Raw genomic sequence first — 22,581 nt, 5'->3', positions numbered from 1 at the left:
GATAACTGTCATCAGGGAATTGAATGTCATGTGTCTGACCAAAATTTAACATTATTCATGCCTAATAATGTTCAAAATTTTCCATGATTTTTTCTTGAAACTTTGAATTTTTTTGTTTGTGGTATATACACTGAGGAGCCAAAGAAACTGGTACACCTGCCTAATATTGTGTAGGTCCCCCGTGAGCACGCAGAAGTGCTGCAACACAAAGTGGCATGGACTCGACTAATGTCTGAATTAGTATTGGAGGGAACTGACTCTATGAATCCTGCAGGGCTGTCCATAAATCTAGAAGAGTACGAGGTGGTGGAGGTCTCTGCTGAGCAGGAAGTTGCAAGGCATCCCAGTTATGCCCAATATTGTTTAGTCTGGGGTGTTGGGTAGCCAGTGGAAGTGTTTAAACTCAGAATGGTGTTCTTAAAGCGAATCTGCAGCAATTCTGGACATATTGGATGTCACATTGTTTTGCTGGAATTGTCCAACTCTGTCGGAATGCACAATGGTAATGAATGGATGCAGGTAATCAGACAGGATGCTACATACATGTCACCTGTCAGAGTCATATCTAGACATGCCAGGGGTCCCATATCACTCCAACTGCAAATGCCCAACATCATTACAGAGCCTCCACCAGCTTGAACAGTCCCCTGCTAAAATGCAGGTCCATGGATTCATGAGGTTGTCTCCATACCTGTACATGTCCGTCCACTCTATATAATTTGAAATGAGACTTGTCCGACAAGACAGCATGTTTCCAGTCATAAACAGTCCAATGTCAGAGTTGACAGGCCCACGCAAGATTTGTGTCGTGCAGTTATCAAGGAGATACAAGTGGGCGTTTGTCTCCGAGAGCCCATATTGATGATGTTTTGTTGAATGGTTCACACGCTGACTTTTGTTGATGGCCCAGCATTGAAATCTGCAGCAATTTTCAGAAGGGTTGCACATCTGTCTCATTGAACAATTCTCTTCAGTCCTCATTGGTCCCATTCTTATAGTATCATTTTTTGGCTGTACCAATGTTGGAGATTTGATGCTTTACCAGATTCCTAATATTCACGGTACACTCGTGAAATGGTAGTACGGGATAATCTGCGCTTCATCACTACCTCGGAAATGCTTGGTCCCATCACTCATGCATCATCTGTAACACCACATTCAAACTCACTTAAATCTTGAAAATCTCTCATTGTAGCACCAGTAACTGGTCTAACAAGTGTATCAGACTCTTGTCTTGTATATGGCGTTGCCGATCGCCGTACCATATTCTGCCTGTTTACGTGTCTCTGTATTTGAATGCACATGCCTAGACTGGTTTCTTTGCTTCTTCAGTGTATAAAAAGTGATCAAAAAGTTTTTGTTTCGAAGGGCGATACAGCCCAGAATTGTTACGGCAACCAGGCAAAATTGCTATCCCGATGAATGAAGATACACATTTGGTAAAATACTTTATCCTATTGCGTGAAGACGTCGGTAACTGTCTGCTGCACACTGACCCTTCAAGGCCTTTATTACGGGATTTAAGGCATGATAATCACATGGGCAAAGATGAGGACTGTAGAGCAGGTCCTTAAGTGTCCCCTGCTTGCCTGTAATGGGTGAGGCTGGCCTCACAATTAGACCAGCCTCTTGTGTTGAATCTCAACCAGCACAAAACTTAGCGCACCATTCCACAACTGTGGTTTTGACAGGCATGCTGCCCCATACACATTCTTCATCCTCCAGTGGATGTCTAGTGATGTTTGTCCTTTTGGAGCCAAGAAAAGAACAACAGCATGTTGGTCCTGTTTTGATGCATTTGGTAATAACATTGCCATAGTTAATATTTCTGCATTTACTGCTTGCATATCATAAAGACACAAATGCTGCACTAATCTCTTGCCTACATGTTGGTGCTTATACACTGCATCAGAGTAACTTACATTTTAGATACGCAATAGCAACAGCCTCAAACAGAAACTCTTTGATCAACTCTTTGCAACACTGCTTATAGCAAAGTTTTAAATCTAATATTCTGTATTAAGTAAAGCTATCAGTCCCTAGCCAATGAATGTTTGATCCCAGATGTTACCCACCATATTTCACAGCTTCTACTGTGATTGTTCCTGACCTATTGTAAATGAAAACTGTGCTTTAAGAATCTCTTCATGGAATTAAATTTTTCATCTACTATGTATCTTTGAAAGCTTTTTCCACTTTTCATTGTGTGCTTTTTCCTTTAATGGTGTAACTGAAACAGCATTTACATTTCTCTTTAACTTAACTGTTCTCCTTTTCTTGGAAACTGATTGAGGGAGCTGCTGCAATTCGACCATCCTACACAGATAAACCTCTCATCTTGCATCTGTTTTATTAAAGACATTTTGAATTTAAAAATAAATTATTAGTTCTTGTGGCATTATATCCTATTCTTTTTGGAATATTACAGTGAGGATCAAACCAGAATTCTACACTATCAGCTCTAGGTGCCCTTGATCAGAACTATCCAACATTAAACAGATATTGAAAATTCCACAAACAGTTACAGTCTACAGTAAAACAATAGTGACAGTATAAAAAGAATAGATTGCTACAAATCATGTAGTTTGCTGCACACCACATAGCGAAGGTAGTAAATAGCAAACATCCATATTTAGAAGAGAGGGCTTGGTGTTATTTAGTTATCAGACTAAGTATTTCAATAGATGCTGACACACACACACACACACACACACACACACACACACACACACACACACACATATGACCAGTATTGTGTATGTTCTGTTTTGTCTATATTGGATGAATGACTTAGTCTGATAACTAAATAACATCTAGCGGTCTTTTGTCAGCGTGCCTGTCTCCTACTTAAATCTATCTCTGTATGGTGTGTGGCAAGCTATTCTTTTCGTATTGTTGTTATAACATTTTAGATTTTCCATTGTTTCATGTTATTATGTAATTTCACATTTGTAGAAATATGTATCTGTGGATTTTTCAATTTGATAAAATGATTTCAGAACACCATCTTTCTTCTTTAACATGTATCTTATCTACATTTAAATGTACATCTGTATTCTGAAAACCACTGTGAGGTGCATGGTAGAGGGCACATCCCATTGTACCAGTTATTAGTGTTTCCTCATGTTCCATACATGTATGTTGCGCAGGGAGAATGATTTTTTGAATGCCTCTATACGTGCAGTAATTATTCCAATCTTATGCTCATGATCTCCATGCGTGAGTGATATGTAGGGGGTTGTAGTATATCCCAGTTCATGAAACTTTGTTAAAAGACTTTCTCGGGATAATTTATGTCTATCTTCACAAGTCTTCCAGATCACTTTCTTCAGTATCTCTGTGACACTCTCCCTCAGATTAAACAAACATGTAACCATCTGTGCTGCCCTTCTCTGTATACATTCCATATCTCCTGTTAGTCCTATTTGGTACAGGTCCCACACACTTGATCAATATTGTAGAACTGGTCACACGAGTGATTCGTAAGCTATCTCCTTTGCAGATTGGTTGCACTTCCCCACTGTTCTACCCATAAACTAAAGTATACCACCTGCTTTATCCATGACTGAACCCATGTGGTCATTCCATTTCATATCCCTACAAAGTGTTACACCCTGAAGGAGTGAATTATGTTCCCTCTTATGCGTGTGAGGGGCACACATGCCTACGTGGTGTGCTAGTTAAGAAAACGGCAGTAGGCAGTACATGAAGGGGCACACTGGAAGAGCTGCAGGGGCTAGCATATTAACCCAGCTAGTGTGACTACACTAACATTCAGAATGGGCTAATATCTCTTAACTGAGGAGGGTCTGGACTGGATGGACCATGGGTGGCTTGCAACCTTTGTTCGGCAGCATCTGGCAGAATGGGAAAAACCACTTCAATGGCGTACTGGTGGCAATGAAGTGTCAGAATGGTCGGGGATAGGATAGTAATAAATTGGTGTCATAGTCCTGGCTTGCACTGCACTTCACTGCACTATTTGCACTACACCACACAGAGTATTCCAATTGCTGATACCGGGGGGATGAACCAGGCATCCAGATTCAAGCTTTGTACTCCTGTAGTTAGTAGAACTGCATCGAGAAAATGCAGCTTGGTTAGCTGATGTGAAAAAAACACAGTAGTACTCCTCTCATTAAACAGACTGCGACAGAACAACAGCGAAGACTGCAGGATAAGAATTCTGGGGTTTGTGCATACTCCACCAAAAATGTGGCAGACGATGACAACGAGCCACATGGTGCTGCACAGGCAAGCTGCTGAAGGCATAACTGGGGATGTTGCCTTGTTAGAGCAGAACAAGAGACTGGTCGAGTGATGTTTTGGCATACCCAGCATTAGTAAAGCGTGACTGTCTATGTTCTCTTCTCAGCAGAAGTCACCAGTGAGGGTGTTGTGGGGATGGTTTCTGGTCCATGCAGCCTGTCGTCTACTTCTAGAGATGGAGGCGAGAGAAGGAGTTGCCACACAGTTCCCCTCTTTTGAAAGGAAAACACTGGTGTCAAATGCACAGAGTGGTGCTTGAAGCTGCCTTGTTGTAGGGCATGCATGGGGTGCTGTGCTCTTACTATGGTTTCTAGTGAAAGGAGGGTGATGGGCAGCTCCTGTGTGCAGCATTGTGAGTGTGTGAAGTAGCGTCGCTGTTCCAATGGTGCAGGTGCTAGCAACAATGGAGACAACACTTTTGAGTGTGGCGGGCACCTGTGAGGATGGGGTGCCGTCGATGTCGGCTGGAGGCTGCAAGAAAAGTTAGTACGGTGGTGACATCAGGGTACCAGGCCTGCGAGGAGTGTCACTCATAAAGTCAGTTAGTTGGTGGTGTACCACAGGCAGCATTGGATGGTGATGTGTTGGACATGGTGTTGGGGGTGGCATTAGCCAGTGGCACATCAGGGACACCAGAGAGGACAGTGCTGGCCAGCATCGTATCAGGTGGGTTATCGATGGTGCTGTGGATGGATCCGGTGGTAGGTGAGGGCAACTCTACATTGATGGTGCTGTGCTTGTTGGCTGGAAGGGGCTGTAGGGCATCGGCCAGCTTGAGCCTAGCTATATAGATAGTTGTTGTGAGCCCTTTCAGACGAATGGAGACTGTCTTGTTTCCATGTCGCAATGTCTTGTGTGGACCTGAATACTGAGGGCAGAGATGCTGCTGTAAGGAAGGAGCAGAGTCATGTATAAAAACTCTCTGGGAATGGTGAGTGCTTGTCCATATACCAGCTCCGCAGCCAAAGTTCCCAGGTCAGTTTTGTGCGTGATCCACAAGCCTAGAAGTTCCAGGGCAGGCAGCAGACCATTCAGAAGAATAGCATGTGAGGGTAGCTTTAACTTGTGGTGGAACCGCTCTGCCATACCGTTAGCTGCAGGCTGGTATCTGGTGGTATGGTAGAAATTCTGCATCTACATCTACATAAATACTCCACAATCCACCATGCGGTGCATGGTGGAGGGTACCTCATACCACAACTAGCATCTTCTCTCCCTGTTCCACTCCCAAACAGAACGAGGGAAAAATGACTGCCTATATGCCTCTGTACGAGCCCTAATCTCTCTTATCTTATCTTTGTGGTCTTTCCGCAAAATATAAGGCTTCGGCAGTAAAATTGTACTGCAGTCAGCCTCAAATGCTGGTTCTCTAAATTTCCCCAGTAGCAATTCATGAAAAGAACGCCTCCTTTCCTCCAGAGACTCCCACCCAAGTTCCTGAAGCATTTCTGTAACACTCGCATGATGATCAAACCTACCAGTAACAAATCTAGCAACCCGCCTCTGAATTGCTTCCATGTCCTCCCTCAATCCAACCTGATAGGGATCCCAAACGCTCAAGCAGTACTCAAGAATAGGTCATATTAGTGTTTTATAAGTGGTCTCCTTTACAGATGAACCACATTTTCCCAAAATTCTACCAATGAACTGAAGATGACTATCCGCCTTCCCCACAACTGCCATTACATGCTTGTCCCACTTCATATCGCTCTGCAGTGTTACACCCAAATATTTAATCGGCGTGACTCTGTCAAGTGCTACACCACTAATGGAGTATTCAAACGTTACGGGATTCTTTTTCCTACTCATCTGCATTAATTTGTATTTATCTGTATTTAGAGTTAGCTGCCATTCTTTACACCAATCACAAGTCCTGTCCAAGTCATCTTGTATCCTCCTACAGTCACTCAATGATGACACCTTCCCGTACACCACAGCATCATCAGCAAACAGCCGCACATTGGTATCCACCCTATCCAAAAGATCATTTATGTAGATAGAAAACAACAGCGGACCTATCACACTTCCCTGGGGAACTCCAGATGATACCCTCACTTCCGATGAACACTCATCATCGAGGACAACGAACTGGGTTCTATTACTTAAGAAGTCTTCGAGCCACTCGCATATTTGGGAACCAAACCCATATGCTCGTATCTTAGTTAGGAGTCTGCAGTGGGGCACCGAGTCAAACGCTTTCCAGAAGTCAAGGAATATGGCATCCGTCTGATACGCTTCATCCATGGTTCGCAAGATATCATGTGAAAAAAGGGCGAGTTGCGTTTTGCAGGAGCGATGCTTTCTAAAGCCGTGCTAATGCATGGACAGCAACTTCTCTGTCTCAAGGAAATTCATTATATTTGAACTGAGAATATGTTCGAGAATCCTGCAACAAACCGATGTTAATGATGTTGGTCTGTAATTTTGAGGATCCGTCCTTCTACCCTTCTTATATACAGGCGTCACCTGCGCTTTTTTCCAGTCACTCGGGACTTTACATTGGGCAAGAGATTCGTGATAAACGCAAGCTAAGTAAGGAGCCAATGCAGTAGAGTACTCTCTGTAAAACTGAATTGGAATCCCATCAGGACCTGGCGATTTATTTATTTTCAACCCATTCAGCTGCTTCACAACCCCAGGGATGTCTATCACTATGTTCACCATACGGGAACCTGTACAAGACTCAAACAGCGGTATGTTTGTACAAACCTCCTGTGTGAAAGATGTCTCAAATGCTAAATTTAAAATTTCAGCTTTCGTTTTGCTGTCTTCCGTTGCCAGGCCAGACTGATCAGTGAGTGACTCGATGGAAGCTTTTGACCCGCTTACCGATTTTACGTAAGATCAGAATTTCCTGCCGGCCGGGGTGGCCGAGTGGTTCTAGGCGCTACAGTCTGGAACCGCGTAACCACTACGGTCACAGGTTCGAATCCTGCCTCGGGCATGGATGTGTGTGATGTCCTTAGGTTAGTTAGGTTTAAGTAGTTCTAAGTTCTAGGGGACTAATGACCTCAGAAGTTAAGTCCCATAGTACTCAGAGCCATTTGAACCATTTTGAACCAGAATTTCCTTGGGTTTTCAGCAAGGTCTTTTGCCAAGGTATGACGGTGGTAGTGGTTGTATGCTTTGTGCATCGCTCTTTTTACAGCAGCACGAATCTCTACTTACTTTTGCCTGTCCTCATTCTCCCGATCTTTCTTGTACCGTGAGTGCAACTGTATTTGCTTCCTGAGCATTCTCTGAATTGCACTGTTAAACCACGGTGGGTGTTTTCCATCCGTAACCCACTTTTTCGACACATACTTGTCCAATGTGTGATTTACAATGTGTTTAAAATTTGCCCATAATTCTTCCACGTCCATCGTACTGGAAGTAAATGAAGTCTATTCATTTACTAAGTGGGATACTAATAACTGCGTATCTGCTCTTTCTAGTAAGAATACTCTTCTAGCCTTCTTGACCGACTTTATAAATTTCGTAACCATAGTCATAATTGCAACATCATTATCACTAATCCCTGTCTCGATATTGACACCGTCGATGAGATCTGGTCTGTTCGTGGCTACCAGATCTAAAATATTTCCATTACGCGTTGGCTGTCAATTTAGCTGCTCAAGACAGTTTTTGGATAATGTGTTCAAAAGTAATTCACTCGATGGCTTGTCTGTACTACCTGTAGACATCCTAGTCTATACTAGGTTGGCTGAAGTCACATCCGACTAATATAGCATGATCCGGGTACTTTGGTGATACAGAGTGTAGACTCCATTTGAATGATTCTAGACCTGTCACAGTGGAACCTGGTGGCCGGTATTGACACCCAACAATTACCTTTATTTCTCCTAGCCCTGTTAAACGTGTCCAGATAACTTCACAATCACCCTTTACTTCGACCTCAGTAGACACAATATTTTTGTCAACTGCAATGAAGACACCACCTCCTACGGTGTCTAATCTGTCTTTCCGATACACGTTCCAACCCTCACTAAATATTTCAGAACTTCCTATCTCAGGATTCAGCCAGGTCTCAGTCCCGAGAATAATTTGCGCGCCACACTCTTCCTGGAGGGCAGTAAATTCAGGAACTTTATTCCGAACACTCTGAAAATGTACTGTTCATATCTTGATAGCTGAAGTGTCTTTACACTGACGCGTCCTAATTTCCCTGCCTGTACGTTGACTAATGAGTGTTCCTCAGGACACCTAGCACTACTGCCTAGCCTAAAAAAAACCATGTGCATGCCACAAGTACTCTACTAGCTAAGTAGCCGCTTCCTTTGTGTAGTGCACCCCTGACCTATCTAGGGGCATCCTACAATTCCCCACCCAATAGCGCAAGTCTAGAAATCTGCAGCCAAGACCGTCACAGAGTCGACGAAGCCTCTGGTTGAGACCCTCCACTCGGCTCCAAACCAAAGGACCGTGAATCCGCTCTGGGAACGATGCTGCAAATAGAGAGCCCTGCTTGCGCTTTGTGTGCGAGGCCAGCGGTCTTTACCAAATCTGCCAGCCGTCTGTACGAACTGAGGATCGCCTCAGAACCCAAGCGACAGGCATCATTGGTGCTGATGTGAGCAACTTCTTGCAGACTATTGCACCCCGTACGCTTGATAGCTGCAGGCAAGGCCGCCTCCACATCTTGGATGAGGCCCCCAAGCAGACAAACCGAGTGCACGTTGGAATTCTTTCCAGCCCTGTACGCTATTTCCCTAAGGGGCTCCATCACCCGCCTAATGTTGGATCTCCCAATAACCAGCAAGCCTTTACCCCCGTATGCCTGCTCGGACACTGCTGAAGGAGCGGCCACCTGCTAACTGCCAGGATGAACAGGCGAGGCCAGCCTCCACATTGACCCTCCGCCTCGAGCAACGTGAACGCGTTGCAGTCCGCCACTCACCCTGAGGCGAGGGCGGCCCCAACGCGCCAGGTACACTAGAAGGTGCCTCAGCGGCTGAGTCAGCGGATGCAGCAAGCGACACCTGGGGTGTCTCAAGTGAAGCGCCAGACCCTCCGCCGTCACTGCACCTCAAGGCAACAGCCTGAAGGTAGCTGACCGTGGCCAACAGCACTCTCTGCTGCTTGCAAACGACGGCCAGTTCCTCCTGCGCCAGCACACAGCATACACACACCCTATCCATCCTACTGCTAATAGCTGGACGTATAGAGTTGCGACAAATAAAACAGCAATATGCGACTGCACAGTTGCATCACCAGCTCCAGATTGACCTGCGATATATGAACAATTACTTACAAACCAAGCAATCAAATGACCATGACCCTGCCGCTATACAGATATTGCAATGCAATCCTACCCCTGTCTTAGTACAGATGACAACTGCCTATGCGATGTTACACTCTACCATTATTAAAATTTGATACTACCCCTTTCTAATTCAAAAATATGCAAAGATCCGAAAAATTTCACTGCACAAACACACAAGGTAATTTGAATTAAACCTGCAGAACTAATATGAAAAACTGAATATACGACTAGTTTCTGTTACTGCTGCTCGGACACGTCACTCTGCAAGCAGAGATGAAACTGCTCTGGCCTCTGTCTGCTGCTAATTCAAATTGGAGCTGCAAGTGGCTGCCAGAGATTGGAAGAGGGCCGAGCTGAACAGGTGCCTGTGATCTGTAGTAATGTCCCATGGACAACCGAAGTGCAGGATACCCAGATTTGAACAAAGGCTGCAGCCATGGTTTCAGCTGAAATGTCTGGGATAAGAGGGGTGGCATCCGGCCAGTGAATAAATCTGTTAATAATTTTCAGCAAATATCAATACCGGTTGGAGGAAAGTAGTGGGCCAACAATGTCAAGGTGGATGTGCGTGAACCAGTGTTGTCAGGGTAAATGTGGCGACAGGGGAGTGAACGTGCCGTCTGACCTTGGCGCACTGGCACAGAAAACAGGATTGGGCCCAGTTGCTGCAGTCGCGTTGGATGCCTGGCCAGAGGAACCATTGTTTCATGAGTGTGGTGGAGGTGCAGATGCCTGGGTGTGCGAGGCCATGGACATGGTCAAATGCTGGTTTTCGGAAGATGGAAAGGAGTAAGGGGCAGGGATGATCATTAGAGCCATCAGGTTGTGAAGGATCCACAAGGATGCCACACCAAGTCTAGCGGGTGGAGCCAGGTATGAATCTTAGCTGCAGGTTGAGGCTGGTGTTCGCATTCCAAAGGGCATGGGCCAGGTCCAGCAATGTCATGCATGTTGTCACTTGGGGTGGAGTGGGAGGGATGGGCTAATCACCGGCTGGAGCTGTAGGGTTGTAGCCAGCATTCTGCACTGCAGCTGCAGCAGGGGAGGAGTTCTGGGTTTTGAACAGTTTATCAGCCAAACCATTGTGTTTCCTAATGGTAAAAGGGAGTGCGAGGCCACGGCAGCCTGAATGTGAGTGGGAAGGCACACAAGCCAGTATTTTAGGAGCAGGCCTTTAGGAAGGATGTGCAGTTCTGTGGATGCTCGGATGTGTTTCAGCAACAGGAAGTGTTGTCACACTGTTCAGAAGATGACAAATTAGATGCATGTTGCAGTTCTGAGGGTGCAGAGCTGGAGATTGTGTGTTCTTTTAGTTTATTGTAGTTGCCAGAGAGGCAGTGGTCAGATCAAGGTGGCCAGCAACCATCCTCAATTATTTTGCATCACTCACAATGGAGAAACTTGAGAAAACTGCCTCAATGGAAGCAAATCAGAGGCATAGGTCTCACGAGTTGAAGGGGGGCAAATAAGCAGCAGCACGACTGTAGGGAAAGTCTGCAGATTTAGCTTGAGCTAGACCCACTACACTGATGGTTGGCTGAGTCAGGTGGTTCTGTAATGCTACAGTTGCGTGCTGAGTCCCGACTTTTCCTAAGTGCTTGTAGGTGTTGGGGTGCTAGGGGGCTGCTGGTAAGAGAGCTCATAAGGCATGATCACCATAGGAGTGACAATGTATGGCAGAGACATTGCTACTTAACGGTGGAGGCAGTGCTTTGCAGTATGCGGGGGTTGCTGGCAGGCAGTGTTGCGGAGAAGACAGGCGGGGCACACAATGCAGTCTCCTCTGTGTGTTATTGTGGGAAGGGGTCTTCAGTACACCACACGGTTACATTGCGGCTTGTCCAGGTGTGTGTCTCTCAGTTGCAGGACAGGTGTGGTGGTGCATGTGGAGGGATGGCGTACACAGAGGGGCATTGGAGTGGGGTGGGAGGGGTATGTTGATGCGTATGAAGGGACAGTGTGCATGGAGGGGTGCAGGCAGGGGATGGTGATGCATGCAGGGGCGGCATGCGTGGAGGGGTGTGGGAGGGGTTGCAATCAGGATGTGTCCAGCTGACCTAATGGGAACTGATATCGCGACCACATGGGTTGTGCTAATCAAAGTATTAAAGAAAGGAAAACCAGCAGGTTTCAGGAATGAGACTCAGCTCTTTGGTTTAGAGTAGGTCTCCAGTGAAGGAACGAATTATGTTCCCTTCTATATGCCTAAGTTTCATACATGCCTACATGGTGTGCTAGTTAAGAAAACAGCAGTACATGAAGGGGAAATCTGGAAGAGCCGTGCAAGCTGGTTCTAACATACTAACCCAAAAGCTCATGACTACAGTAACATTCGGACTGGGCTAATACCTCTTAATCGAGAAGGACCTGGACCGGATGGACCATGTGTGGCTTGCAAACCTTTGTTCGGCATCATGTGGTGGCACGGGAAAAACCACTTTAATGGAACACTTGATGGCAAAGGAGTGTCCAAACAGCCAGCTAGCAATAGTAATAAATTTGCCTGGCAGTCATGGCATGCACTGCACTTCACTGTACTATTTGCACTACTCTGCACAGAGCATTCCAATTGCCGATACTGGGGGGACAAACTGAGTGTCCAGCAGGCTTTGTACTCCTGTAGTCAGTAGAACAGCTTGGGGAGGCGGCATGGAAAAAACGCAGTAGCATTCCTCTCATTAATGTGACTGTGACAGGAAAATGGCGATGAGCACAGGATATGAGTTCTGTGGTTTGCACATATGCCAGCAAAAATGCAGTTCATGACTATGCAAATCACATGATGTTGCACAGGTGAGCTGCCAAGATCACTGCTGGGGATGTTGCCTCATCAGAGCAGAACAAGAGTCTGATCAAGTGATGTTTTGGCATGCTGAGCGTCCAGAAAGCATGGCTGTCTAAGTTCTCCTACCCAGTGGAAGTGACCAGCAAGGGTGTTGCAGGGCTGGTTTCCAGCCAACTCAGCCCACTGTCTGCTGCTACAGATAGAGGCAAGGGAAGGAGTTGCCACACAACCCAGTTATTTGTATGAGTTGGCCGATTCCAACAATGACTCATTCATACTGTGGTCATAGGATACTAAGTGTTTTTCATTTTGTGAAGTGCGTAATTTTACATTATGGAGATTTAGAGCAAGTTGCCAATATCTGTACCACTTTGAAATCTTATCGAGATCTTACTCAATATTTATGCAGATAGTACTTCATTATAGATAAGTGTATCATGTGCAAAAACATTGATTTTACTATTTATATTGTCTGCAATGTCATTAACATATAACATGAACAGCAAGGATCCCAGAACATTTCCCTGGGGCACACTAGAAATTACTTCTTCATCTGATGATGACTCTCCATCCAAGATAGCACACTGTGTCCTCCATACCAAAAAGTCCTCAATCCAGTCACAAATTTCACTTGATATTCCATATGATCATACTTTTGATAATAAGCTGAGATGAGGCACTGAGTCAGATGATTTTCAGAAATCAAGAAAGGCTGCATCTACCTGGTTGCATTGATCCAAAGCTTTCAGTATGTCATGTGAGAAAAGCGTGAGTTGGATTTCACATGATTGATGTTTTTGAAATCCATGCTGGTTGGTATTGAGGAGATCATCCTGTTCAAGATACTTCATAATGTTTATGCTCAGAATACGTTCTAAGATTCTACAACAACTCGATGTCAAGGATATTGGACGGTAGTTTTGTGGATCACTTCTACTACCCTTCTTGTAGACGGGTGTGACCTATGCCTTTTTCCAAGAACTGGGCATGGTTTTTTGTTCAGGGGATCTATGATAGATTGTACTGAGAAGAGGGGCTAACTCAGACAAATTCAGTATAGAATCTGACAGGGATTCCATTGGGCCTGGAGCTTTAGTCAGTTTTAATGATTTCTGCTGTTTCTCAGCAACACTAACTTTAATACTTATTTCATTATCTTTTCATTGGTATGAGGATTAACGTGGAGCAATTATCCTGGATATTTCTTTGTAATGGAATACTGAAAATGGAGTTAAGCATTTCAGCTTTGGCTTCGCTACCCTCAATTTCAGTTCCTGTCTCATTGGCTAGGGACTGCACCTTAACTTTGGTGCCACTGACAGCCTTTGCGTATGACTAGAATTTATTTAGATTTTATGAAAAGTCATTTGACAATATTCTGCTACGGTAGTCATTGAAGGCGTCTCACATTGCTCTCTTGGCAGCATCTCTCTATCTGTAGCCCTATACTTTGTTTTAGACCTATTATGCAGTAATATCTGTTTCTTTAGCAGTTTCTTTACAGTGACTATATGCCACGGAGGCTCTCTCCCATTATGAACTGTCCTACTGGGTACATATCTATCCAGTGTGTGGTCAAGTATTCTTTTAAACATGAGCCATAGTTCCTCTACATGCACCTGCCCTGTGCTGAAAGTCTCAAGTTCCTCATTGAGATATGACATTACATTTTTTATCTAGTTTACAGAACATACAGGGTGGAGAAAAATTGTGTCACAAAATTTTAACCCTGGGGTATCTGATGCCAGTAGGAACCAAAATTACTAATGTTGTGTAGGTCGATAATGCACCATTTTTAAACTATGGAAACTTGGCACCACATTCTCCGACTGGCTGTGGGATTGCACTGTTGCCGTTCGTTGATTGATGGGCTGCACTATGGTTGTCAGTTCACACATGCAAATGTCCCTCACCCCTCACTTCCCCAACATGATAAACACACGTGTCAAATAGGCCTTGCTGTTTGTCTCCACCTCTCGTCAGAGGCATTCGCATGTAAGCTTCACTGCAGAGCACACACATGTCACCTGTAATTTAGTCATATAGTAAGCATGGTGGCACAGTATTCATTTGAAGAAGAGATATGGTTTTTGTTTATGGACTAGCTGACGATAATGTGCATGAAGCTCGATGGTTGTATGAGAAACGGTACCAAGCAAGACACCACCCGCACCCGCAAATGTTTACAGCAATTCACTGGCATCTCAGCGGATTGAGCTCGTTAGTTGTATATCATGGTGACACTGGACGACCTTGGAGATGATGGGATGCTGCATTTGAAGAGACTGTTCTTGAGCGCTTCAAGGAAGCACCTACGACAAGTACTCGAGCGGTTGGACATAACATGGCAGTCACTCATTGGGTAGTCTGGAGGATTTTGGGAGATGATGGCCAGCTTCCATTTAGTTTCCACCCTGTGGTGGACTATGAACATAGGCTAGGGTTTTGCCAGTAGTTACTGCAATGTGTTGCACAAGATCCCAACCTCTCTGCCACTGATGAGTGCAATTTCCATCAGAATGGCCTTTATAACACTGAAAACATTCATTACTGGGCATGGGGAAATCTTCACATCACGTATGTCCACGGACACCAGGAACAATTTTTGTTCATCATTTGGGTAGGTATTGTGGGTAACCATCTGAGTGGGCTGGTCCATCTACCTGCTCGGCTTACCGAGGCAAATTACCTTCACTTTTTGCAAAACACTCTAACCAGCCCCTGGACATGCGGCTATGTATGTGGTTGTGGCATGATGTGGTGCCCGCACATAACAGTCGTACTGTGCGCGAGTATTTAAATGAGCTCTTTGACGACTGGGTAATTGGCAGGGGTGCTCGTAGGACAAGGCCTCTGCAATTACCAGACCTCACACCACCGGACTTTTTCCTGTGGGGATTCTTCAAGGTTCTAGTTCACCTACCCAGACACAAACCACATAGCAATGAAGAGGAATTAATGGATCACATTCAACATGCCGCCAATCGCATCAGGGCAATGCCAGGAATCTTTGAAAGAGTTCAGCAAAACATTGTCAGATATTACCAAGCTTGTGCCACATCAGAGGGTCATCAGTTTGAACATTTTCTTTAAGTAAACAATGTCCTAGCTACAAAAAAGGCCCTTTGCAGGTCAGACACAATTTGTAAAAGACTTTCTGTACATGAACTAATGGCTGTTGATGGGTTTGTTCCTGGTACATCTTATCATGAATCTACAATGGATGTGTTGGAACCCTGGTGGATTTGCCCCCAGAGTGGAAGGCTGACGTGCTTACACCGAGCATGAGGGCCGCCTTGGATACATCATGGTCGTTGGCAGGCAAAGCATTCGCAGTCATTCGTTGTCCAGAGCGACTTTCCGTAGTTTAAAAATTGTGCGTAGTCAACCAATGCAACATTAGTAATTTTGATTCCTACTGGCATCAGCTATCCAGGGTTAAAATTTCATGACACAATTTTTCTCCACCCTGTAAATATCGTTCTACTCCTTTTAGTTGTCCATTGTATTTGGTATCCACTGTTGCCACAACCACATCATGGTCACTGATACCAGTTTTGATGTGGACATTATTGTCATAGATCCAATACATTTCCATCATGACTGAGGTTTCTATCTATCTGTTCTAAGTAGTTTTCAGAGAAGGCATTTAGTAAAGTTTCACAGAATGTCTTATCACAAACAAAACTGTGAGTTTCCCAATTAATTGTCAGATGATTAAAATCTCCACCAATGATTAGAATATGATTGGGGAAGTTACGTATGAGTGAACTGAGGTTTTCTCTGAAATTTTTGGTTACACTAGGAGATGTGTCCGGTGGGTAATAGAAGGATCCAATTATCATTTTATGCCCAACCCTTATACTGAGTCTTGCCCAAAAAATCTCACATGCAGCTTCAATTCCTTCTTAGTTGATTTGAGTTTCTTGTCCCTTGCAATAAATACACCACCTCCAGTTCCCATTTGCCTATCCTTTTGCTCTCTCCTTTAAAGTTTCCCCAAAAATCTCACTGCTGTCAATTTCAGGTTTGAACCAGCTTACTGCACCTAGTATTATGTGAGCTTCACTGCTTTCATGAGCAGTTCAAACTCTGGCACTTTGTTGTGAATGATTCAGCAGTTTACCATTAGGATTTTAATACTCTCACCTTTGGGAGGCATTGTTATCTGGGTTGAATGTAGAGTCACCTAATCTAAAAATAAAATATCTTGTGTGCATCCCACACACAGTCAGCTACCTGAGTAGCAGCATCTGATGTATAGTGCGCACCTGACCTATTGAGTGGACCCTTCAGTTCTCAGCCCTGTGGCACAAGTCCAGGAAATTGCAGCTTAATTTGTTAAGGCATTTTTGAAGTCTCTGGTTCACTCCTTCCACTCAACTCAGAACCTAAGGGTCATGATCAGTTGTGGTGATAATGCTGCAAATTATGAGCTTTGTTGAAACTCCATGCCCAAGGCTGGTCTTCTCAACCTTCTCTACCAATCGCTGGAATGACCCAAGAATGGCTTTGGAGCCTGGACAACAGGCATAATTTGTTCAACGTGTGCCACAATCTGCAGTTGGTCACATCCTGTTCCTTCAATGGCTGCTGGAATAGCCTCTTCAACATGTTGGATGAGGCCCCCCCAGATATACACTCTGAGTGCACTGGGTGCCCTTTCTTTCCTTTACTGTCATTTCCCTAAGGGGTTCCATCATTCACCATATGTTTGAACTGCCAACAATTATTAGACCCCTAACCTTTAGTGTTTGCCTCCTCCTGACACTGGATAAAGCAGGTCTCCCCACAATAGGTGAAGTGAGTCCCACTAGGTCAGTTTCAATTTCAGTGAAAGGCAGCACCTCAAACTTGTTGGTTAGGGGAATCGGTACAACACCTTGAGTCCTCCCTGGCCCCTGTCCACCGTATATATAGATCTACCACTGACACACCAATGACAGTCAAATGGATGGGTAACGACAAATGACAGATGTTGTATTTTCTGCAGAGGAGATAGGATCCACAGGAGAGGATAGTACTTGAGGTATCTCTGGGATGAGTATCACAGGTACATGACTCTTGGGAGCTCTTCTGTCACACCGATTCGCAGCAGCTGTCAATAGTTTGACATTATTCAGGGTGATATCCAGCTGCTTACAAATGCCAACCAACTCATCGTGTGTTTGAGAATAGCAATCACAGTGGGGCTGCATTTTGACTGGTGCAATATATTTCAAGGCAGTGAAAAATTGACTTTAAATTAAACCTGCTGATTATCTTTTAATCTGTTGAGCTGAAAAGCCGCTAAATCCCTAGGGAATTGAAGCAGATACAAAAAATGAGATTTCTATTAAAGGAACACAAAAACCTGTCATAAAAATTACTAGTTTTGTAAATCATTTTGATCTTAATTATAGTTGTTACCAAACTTAAAAATCAACTTAATTTACGATAACTGCAGATAATACATAGGGCTACTCCTCTTAAAGGGAAAACTTTACATAACACATAATATTGGTAAGAAAATCTGCTACAGTGACTAAATCAAAAACCTTGATTTGTTACAGATTGCTTGTAAATTATGCAAAGGACAATTGTAGCTTTAAAAAATTCTAAAAAACGAATGTTAATTTGCATTGATATTCAATGAAATACAGGTGTGATGTAAACTTTGGGTGAACTGTGAACCATAAATTCTGATTTATTTGCTATGAATTGCTATGAATAAAACTACGTATCCAAAACACTCGTACCACTAACAGACGAAAATATAGTTTTGTAAGCATCCAGAAAAATTTTAGAGGAGCACAATTTTGTTTAAGCTTACAATTGACAATAACAATACTAGTTTATCGCAGCACCCGCAAATGTTTGAAATCACAATACAAATCGGTATTGATACAGTCAATGAAAGATAACACAGAAGAAGTGATGCAAATAGTAAAATGTGCGAATTTAGAACCTTAAATTGACATACAACACATGGTCTTTTAGAAGCAGTCTCACACAAGGGTAAATTCCTAAGTTGGCTTTTATATATAAATAAATGTGTTTATTGCATGGATTTTTCACGTAGATGATTCTGTGCACACTTCTGCACATGTGTGCTGAAGAAGAACATTCAGAAGAACGTTCAGAGGTAGGCCATGTGTTTGATGTGACAGTGTGTGGGGTGACACATCAGTCACATCCGTGCATGATCACCCCATTTTGTTGAGCAGCTCCTGAATCTTGGCATTTTTATATTCAGCGGAATGCTTCATTGAGGGCTTGTAATATCGCCTACAGAGTGATACAGTCTTCACATTTGTGTAAGGAACAACCCCAGTGATCTGCATAATGCTATCCATACTTGCAGAGATGAGCTTACTGTTTATGCCCCCTCTCCCAATCATCACTAAATGAAATATTGGTTCTCAAAGAAATTAAATAATTGCTTACATCACTGAGTGCTGCAATTGGCTTAAAAATACTCATTACCTGGTATTGACATAAGTGACAGCCATTGTGCTTAGAAGATTAAGTGAGGCTCTTCGTACAACATTTCCCAGCAAGTAGCTAGTAGCTAGGTGTAAGACTGTTGTATAGTAGGTAAATTTCTGTCTCTTTCATTGTGCTTGAAAGACAGTCATGAAGTTACTCATGTGATTTACAAATCCTATCTTGTAATGGTGAGGTTTTATGAAACATACAGATATATTTGGAATGTGTTGTATATGTACTGTCTATTAAACATGAACAATTTTGATCAAGATTAGTTTTTTTTCATGAGCTCATAACTTCATCTGTTTTCTCATTTTACACGCCAGTCTATACACAAGAAAACACTATACACAGAACTGCACAAACCTGCAATATTTAACTTGACTCAGGATGTGCATTTCTGTAGCTTAAGCTGTATTTTCTTTCTCCTGCCCTGTACCCACATTTTCATTCTATACATTGAATAAGATATATTGGAAACATTACTGTTGTGTACTTCTTCATTTTATTTTTCAGGGATTTGCTATAAGTGCTACAAAACTCTGAAATTTGCTTAACTGTTACTTTCCCAGGTCATTTTTTAGCCACACACTGTCCCTGGTGCAATCTGAGTGACTGCTATATTTAAATAACCATAACAATTGCGTTAAGTAATTTCAGTGGAAAAGTTGAGATTTTATGTAAAAGGGTTACATTAATACTACACAAAAATATATATTCAACTAAATTTTAAAGTTTATTTTTATGAAAAGAAAGTGCATTTAAACAGAAAACTACACAAAATCGATATGATATTACATGATAAAGTTAATGCTATGAAAACTCAAATACCGTGCACTCCAAATTTTATTTTTTGCTATATTTTTATTGTTTATTATACATGTAACAATAAAAACATAAAAAATCTTCCACAAAATATTTAAAAAAATAAAATTTACATTAGAATTTAACAATATATGAGAAGGAACGTTGCTACTCACCATATAGAGGAGATGCTGTGTCGCAGATAGGCCAAAAAAAAAAACACTCACAATTAAAACTTTTGGCTGTTAAGGCCTTTTGACACACACACACACACACACACACACACACGACTGCAGTCTCAGGCAACTGAAACCACAGTGCGAGCGGCAGCACCAGTGCATGATGGGAGTAGTGACTGGGTAGGGGTAAGGAGGAGACTGGAGCAGGGAGGGGGAAGGATTGTATGGTGGGGGTGGCAGACAGCAAAGTGCTGCAGGTTAGACTGAGTACAGGAAAGAGGGGGGAAAAGGAGAGAAATAAAAAGACTGGGTGTGGTGGTGGAATGACGGCTGTGTAGTGCTGGAATGTGAGGAGGGAAGGGGCTGTATGGGTGAGGAGAGTGTATAATGAAGGTTGAGCCCAGGAGGGCTATGGGAATGTAAGATGTATTGCAGGGAAGGGTCCCACCTGTGCTGTTGAGGGAATCTGATCTTGGTGGGAAGGATCCATATGGCACAGGCTGAGAAGGAGTCATTGAAATGAAGGATATCATCTTTGGCAATGTGTTCAGCAACAGGGTGGTCCACTTGTTTCTTGGCCACAGTGTGTTGGTGGCCATTCATGCCGACAGACAGCTTGTTGGTTGTCATGCCTACAGATAATGCAGCACAGTGGTTGCAGCTTAACTTGTAGACCACATGACTGGTTTCACAGGTAGTCCTGCTTTTAATGCGATAGGTGATGTTAGTGACTGGATTGGAGGAGGTGGTGGTGGGAGGATGTATGGGACAGCTCTTGCATCGAGGTCTATTACAGGGGTATGAGCAATGAGGTAAGGGATTGGGAGCAGGGGTTGTGTAAGGATGGACAAGTACCGTATTTACTCGAATCTAAGCCGCACCAGAAAAATGAGCCTCGAAATCAAGGAAAAAAAATTTTCTCGAATCTAAGCTGCTCCTGAAATTTGAGACTCGAAATTCAAGGTGAGAGAAAAGTTTTAGACCGCCCCTCCAAATCGAAACAAAGTTGGTCCATTGTAACTTGAAACACTATTGAGGTCGAATGGCTGAAGGTACAGCTACAGTAGTTCGGTTCGAGTCGTAAGCTTAACAGTTAAGCTTTACCAAGTAGCCATTGCTATGTGTCCGGCACTCCGTCCGTATTTATATGGGTACCCTTCCTTTTTCGCGTGCTTCGTCTGGTTTGAATCGATTGCTTACTTTGCTTTGATCTGTAAGTGCCGTTTTCTTTGTTATAGGGGTTTACGCCACTCTAAGCTGAAAATGCATTATTGTACTTTGTTATGCATTGTTTGCCGCATTCTGATAATAAATGTTTACGACCTGTCGCCGCTCGCGGCATGGCTTGCTTTTGTGCGAGCTACCATGGCTTACAATAAAAAAAGAGAGGAATTGTCTCGTAAGTGAAACAATGGCAAGAGACTTCTAATTGTTGTTACTTACACTGCTGCTTTCTTTCATAATGATCAACAAGAAACAAATAATAGACTGCATATGATAGAAGATGTTCTGAACGAGAGTTTAGTGAAAAATTTTCTCCATTTGAAAATCTTTGCAGACACCTCTTTAGTACATTACATTCTGCACAGAAATGAGAATCATCTTAGATTTAAAAATCTAGTCAATTGCTCTGCTTCATTTCTGACTGTATCACTATTGAGCACAGGAATAATATGAATGTAAACATGACATGATATGTATATTCTTCCGCGTTTGCTGTTGTCTCACTCAAGTTTCGTAGTTTATTAGGCAGACGGGATTTAAATGAGATGGCAGCAAACACGAAAGAATACATGGCATAATGTTTACAATCTTCTACCTTCTCTTTTAATTTATTTACTGACACGTGACGCAGAGGGTTTGGCGCCAGTATTTATCTTTGTGCCTGCAAAGCATACCTGTGTTGCGCTACATATGTTTGACGGCAGAAGTTAGTTGTGGAGGCACCTACCAACATTTTTCAGAACTTCCGCCTACTTTGCACTTGATTCTAAGCCACAGGCGGTTTTTTGGATTACAAAAACTGGAAAACAAGTGCGGCTTAGATTCGAGTAAATACGTTATGTTATGAAGGTTCGGTGTATGGCGGAATACCACTGTGGTAGGGGTGGGAAGGATAGTGGGCAAGACATTTCTCATTTCAGGGCATGATGAGAGGTAATTGAAACCTTGGTTGACAATGTAATTCAGTTGCTCCAGTCCTGGGTGGTACTGAGTTACGAGAACAATGCTCCTCTGTGGCCAGATGGTGGGACTTCTTTGGGAGGTGGTGGGAGACTGGAAAGCTATGGCGTGAGTGTTTTTTTTTTTTTTTTTTTTTTTTTTTTTACAAGTTTGGGAGGATAATTACAGTCAGTAAAGGCTTAAGTGAGACCCTCAGTATATTTCAAGGGGGATTGCTGATCACTGCAGATGCAATGATCACAGGTGGCTAGGCTGTACAGAAGGGACTTCTTGGTATGGAACGGGTGGCAGCTATTGAAGTGGAGGTAATGCTGGTGGTAGTATGCTTGATATGGACAGAGGTTCTGATGTAGACGTCTTTGAGGTGGAGGTCAACATCCAGGAAGGTGGATTGTTGGGTTGAATAGGACCAGGTGAAGCAAATAGGGGCGAAGTAGTTGAGGTTCTGGAGGAATATGGATAAGGTGGCCTCACCTTCGATCCAGATAGCAAAGATTTCATTGATCACTCTGAACCAGGTGAGGGGTTTAGGATTCTGGGTTTTTAGAAAGGATTCCTCTAGATGGCCCATGAATAGGTTGGCATAGGATGGTGCCATGCGAGTGCCCAACCTACAAACAAATCACAGA

General features: G+C 43.4%; 1 protein-coding gene across 1 annotated transcript in view; it reads left to right on the top strand.

Annotated features, from left to right (window-relative positions):
• LOC124783678 (calcium-activated potassium channel slowpoke) overlaps nt 1–22,581 on the top strand; it is an 867,461-nt gene that overhangs the window by 411,071 nt on the left and 433,809 nt on the right. The window lies entirely within an intron of this gene.

Source organism: Schistocerca piceifrons, chromosome 1, assembly GCF_021461385.2.
Source record: "Schistocerca piceifrons isolate TAMUIC-IGC-003096 chromosome 1, iqSchPice1.1, whole genome shotgun sequence".
Taxonomy (NCBI): domain Eukaryota; kingdom Metazoa; phylum Arthropoda; class Insecta; order Orthoptera; family Acrididae; genus Schistocerca; species Schistocerca piceifrons.
Note: the sequence above shows the minus strand (reverse complement) of the source record. Positions and strands in the feature narration are given on the sequence as shown.